General features: G+C 54.2%; 1 non-coding gene across 1 annotated transcript in view; it reads left to right on the top strand.

Annotated features, from left to right (window-relative positions):
- Positions 1 to 4,080: 4,080 nt before the first annotated feature.
- Positions 4,081 to 5,000, top strand: part of LOC126110792 (small subunit ribosomal RNA) — a 1,909-nt gene continuing 989 nt past the window's right edge. The window contains exon 1 of the ribosomal RNA XR_007523943.1: positions 4,081 to 5,000. This exon is cut by the window's right edge and continues 989 nt beyond it. This is a non-coding gene — a ribosomal RNA (small subunit ribosomal RNA).

Raw genomic sequence — 5,000 nt, 5'->3', positions numbered from 1 at the left:
CACAGCCATCTATGAGAATGTGACCAAACTACATTGCCGTCTGGCCCAGAAACGACACCTCCATCTACAGGAATCCAACGGAACTACACCAACCATACTGCCAAACCACAGCATCGCCATCTATGACAATGTGACGAAACCACATGCAATAGCCCCATCTACGCGAATCGGACGACACTACGTCCACCATGTCGCGCGCAACACGAAAACTAAATACCGCCATCTGCAAGTCTCCCGAAACATGACCTGCTGCACCGACGATACCGCCATCTATGAGACGCCACCCCGACTACGACATCGCTAGGTCCCACAGTACCCATTTTTCGACGCCACCCACAAAGCCTGCATCATCTGTCCACCACAGGAACCCGAACGCCAGTGCCTGCGTCGCACGAAGTAGTCAACCGACAATCACTCCACCCGCACCCGCACGTGCCCCACCCCAACCGCCCAAATCGCAACCCAAGCGGATGAACGGCGGACTCTTCCCGCACTCGTACGTTGCAATCCACCCCTATATCTTGCGTTTCATGACGAGTTATATCCAATATGCCAAATTCCCGCTGTCCCTATACATGCTGTAAGTCTGTGCACACAATATGAACCACACCTCAGCGAGACACTCCATCACACATTACTCTCTGCCTGTAACAGACACAGATACGATATGTAAGCACCAGCATGGACCAACGTCCGGTGCATCCTCTCCGCCACAGTACACCATCCACACTATGATAACCACACCAGGGGGTCCAATTATAAAATAGAATATCCCACCCGTCCAACATCCACAATTGCTCAGATAAGCCACCAACACCCACACATGTCCTACACAGGGGTGCACCCAACACCACCACACTGCCTCCTGTTACGGCACAGAAACAATGGCAGGAATGAATCACACAGGTCTGCCACTCCCTTGCCGCAACCACAGACGCGGCGCGCCTCCAGTCACGAGCGAAAAGCGCATCCTGACGAGACAGAACTGCTGTGACATACTGACGCTGCCTCAGACATTCACTTACAATGATCACTACCAACGAACCTGCCCCCCCCCCCCCCCCCAAACACACTATCTCTTACCATGTTGTGTACTGTAATCCAACCCATTTTGCACCTTAACCTAACCAAATTTGTAACGCAATTTGTACCGCAATGTAACGCAATTTGTACCGCAATGTAACGCAATTTGTACCGCAATGTAACGCAATTTATAACGCAATTTGTGTCTTAACCTAACCCACGTTGTGCCTTAACCTAACCCACGTTGTGCCTTAACCTAACCCACGTTGTGCCTTAACCTAACACACGTTGTGCCTTAACGTAACCCACGTTGTGCCTTAACGTAACCCACGTTGTGCCTTAACGTAACCCACGTTGTGCCTTAACGTAACCCACGTTGTGCCTTAACGTAACCCACGTTGTGCCTTAACGTAACCCACGTTGTGCCTTAACGTAACCCACGTTGTGCCTTAACGTAACCCACGTTGTGCCTTAACCTAACCCACGTTGTGCCTTAACCTAACCCACGTTGTGCCTTAACCTAACACACGTTGTGCCTTAACGTAACCCACGTTGTGCCTTAACGTAACCCACGTTGTGCCTTAACGTAACCCACGTTGTGCCTTAACGTAACCCACGTTGTGCCTTAACGTAACCCACGTTGTGCCTTAACGTAACCCACGTTGTGCCTTAACGTAACCCACGTTGTGCCTTAACCTAACCCACGTTGTGCCTTAACCTAACCCACGTTGTGCCTTAACCTAACCCACGTTGTGCCTTAACCTAACCCACGTTGTGCCTTAACCTAACACACGTTGTGCCTTAACGTAACCCACGTTGTGCCTTAACGTAACCCACGTTGTGCCTTAACGTAACCCACGTTGTGCCTTAACGTAACCCACGTTGTGCCTTAACGTAACCCACGTTGTGCCTTAACGTAACCCACGTTGTGCCTTAACCTAACCCACGTTGTGCCTTAACCTAACCCACGTTGTGCCTTAACCTAACCCACGTTGTGCCTTAACCTAACCCACGTTGTGCCTTAACCTAACCCACGTTGTGCCTTAACCTAACCCACGTTGTGCCTTAACCTAACCCACGTTGTGCCTTAACCTAACCCACGTTGTGCCTTAACCTAACCCACGTTGTGCCTTAACCTAACCCACGTTGTGCCTTAACCTAACCCACGTTGTGCCTTAACCTAACCCACGTTGTGCCTTAACCTAACCCACGTTGTGCCTTAACCTAACCCACGTTGTGCCTTAACCTAACCCACGTTGTGCCTTAACCTAACCCACGTTGTGCCTTAACCTAACCCACGTTGTGCCTTAACCTGCTCTGTAATTGGCATATGACACGTTACATTAATCTAGTGTTGTCTAACCACAACCCTCTGAATATAGTTCGCTACTCGCACCGCCCACCCTCTTGTGTGTCGTTTCATGTTGAACACTTCGCAAGTGTTGCTTACTTTTTACATGCTCCCGCTGTACACTGTAATGTGGACAACTGCAGGATGTACATCGCCCCCCCCCCTCCACCCTGCCTTCGCACGCTGGTCGTTCAGGTGCTTGCGTGTTCAATGCCCTTCGCAGCTGTTCACTGGCATTCGCATGTCGAAGCGCTCAGTCTACGTCGTGGTACGGCCTGTGTCCACTGTCCGCTGATATCGTAAGCTTAATCCTCACATTGTACTGCACATAGGTCCGTATGTACTGAATGATACGCTGTGGCACATGTGTGACCGTACGACTGCGCCCAACAACAGCGAACCATACGGTCCAAATGTTGTGCACTCAGCCACGTGCCGTCTCCCCATAACAGCTACATTGCAGTGTGGTACGCCATAGAGACGTGTGGGAGTAACGGACGCCCTGGATGGCGATCAGCATGAGCCGTCTGTTGATGTAGTGGCGCGTGTATTCAAACGTAGTCGTCTCTTCTCACACAGTGTGATAGCATGGTGCACCGCGTTCCACATCTGCGACATGGTACAGATGCTGGTTGACAGTCGGTCTCGTAATGGACATCGCATACGTAGGGGGCCACCTCCCACGTGTTCTCTAGTCGTGCACATTTTGTTGCGTGTATGTGGGCAGACGTAGTGTGTCGTGACACCTAACAGACAGGTATGCAATAATCGTTGCATTTGCAAACTGGGATGGACGTCTACGTTTGCTGGTGACGTGACGCAACGCAAATGAACAACTGGTAAACCCATTGTGGTGCGGTTGTTGTTGCTGGAGGTAAATCAGTAAGGGCAAATCTGTGTGTGAAGCGATACGCGGCGGTGGCTGGGTGGGACCGTCCCCGGCCGGTGAGGGGGGGCCGCCCGGCGTGCTGGCCGCGCGGTGCGTGGGCGCACGCGCTACAGCCGGCTGGTGGGGGCGCCCAGTGGCAGGCGCGCCGGCCGACGGACGCGGCAGGCGGCGCAGCTGCGCGCCGGGGCACCCTGCGCGCGGCGCCGGGCGGCCAAAGTGGGTCCTCGCGGGCCCGGTGCGAAGCGCGGTGGACATCTGCAGTGTGCTGGTCCGACTGAGGACTGTGTGCGTTGAGGATGCGCCGCCGCCCGGCACTCGGCGCCGCGACGCCGTCTGCTGCTCGGTCGCCCCAGCGGTTCTCGCTGGTGGTTTGTATCGCAGTTGTGCAGACGTGTTGGCACGTGCGCTGTGCTGGGAGAGTTCGCTTCGGCACCCACGTGGGGCCTTTGCCCTTCTGTGGCGCTGGCGTTGGAGCTGCCGGTCACCGTAGGTGGCGCGTGTTGTCTCCCGCCGGCAATGCCACGACAGCACGCTCCCGGGCCTCTGTCGGCAGCGGCAAGCTCAGTTGGGAGCACGGGTGGTCGCACCTAAAGCGTCTACTCGCCTAACTCCGGGCGATTGCGCCTCTCTCGAACCCGACCAAGTACTTAGGACGGCGCTGCGCGCCGCCGGGACCTGAGAGGGTTTCGAGGTGTATTGTGCAGGGGAGCTCAGCCTCCTCCTGTTTGCAGAATAATTGAGCGGACGCTTGCGTGTTCGCGCGGGCCCCTGGGACACACTCCCGGGCGGCCGGCTGCTCAGCTCTAGTTGACGCAGCTCCCTGGTTGATCCTGCCAGTAGTCATATGCTTGTCTCAAAGATTAAGCCATGCATGTCTCAGTACAAGCCGCATTAAGGTGAAACCGCGAATGGCTCATTAAATCAGTTATGGTTCCTTAGATCGTACCCACGTTACTTGGATAACTGTGGTAATTCTAGAGCTAATACATGCAAACAGAGTCCCGACCAGAGATGGAAGGGACGCTTTTATTAGATCAAAACCAATCGGTCGGCTCGTCCGGTCCGTTTGCCTTGGTGACTCTGAATAACTTTGGGCTGATCGCACGGTCCTCGTACCGGCGACGCATCTTTCAAATGTCTGCCTTATCAACTGTCGATGGTAGGTTCTGCGCCTACCATGGTTGTAACGGGTAACGGGGAATCAGGGTTCGATTCCGGAGAGGGAGCCTGAGAAACGGCTACCACATCCAAGGAAGGCAGCAGGCGCGCAAATTACCCACTCCCGGCACGGGGAGGTAGTGACGAAAAATAACGATACGGGACTCATCCGAGGCCCCGTAATCGGAATGAGTACACTTTAAATCCTTTAACGAGTATCTATTGGAGGGCAAGTCTGGTGCCAGCAGCCGCGGTAATTCCAGCTCCAATAGCGTATATTAAAGTTGTTGCGGTTAAAAAGCTCGTAGTTGGATTTGTGTCCCACGCTGTTGGTTCACCGCCCGTCGGTGTTTAACTGGCATGTATCGTGGGACGTCCTGCCGGTGGGGCGAGCCGAAGGCGTGCGACCGCCTCGTGCGTGTTCGTGCGTCCCGAGGCGGACCCCGTTGAAATCCTACCAAGGTGCTCTTTATTGAGTGTCTGGGTGGGCCGGCACGTTTACTTTGAACAAATTAGAGTGCTTAAAGCAGGCAAGCCCGCCTGAATACTGTGTGCATGGAATAATGGAATAGGACCTCG

This window comes from Schistocerca cancellata, unplaced genomic scaffold, assembly GCF_023864275.1.
Source record: "Schistocerca cancellata isolate TAMUIC-IGC-003103 unplaced genomic scaffold, iqSchCanc2.1 HiC_scaffold_37, whole genome shotgun sequence".
Classification (NCBI taxonomy): domain Eukaryota; kingdom Metazoa; phylum Arthropoda; class Insecta; order Orthoptera; family Acrididae; genus Schistocerca; species Schistocerca cancellata.
This window is presented reverse-complemented; position numbering and strand designations above follow the sequence as displayed.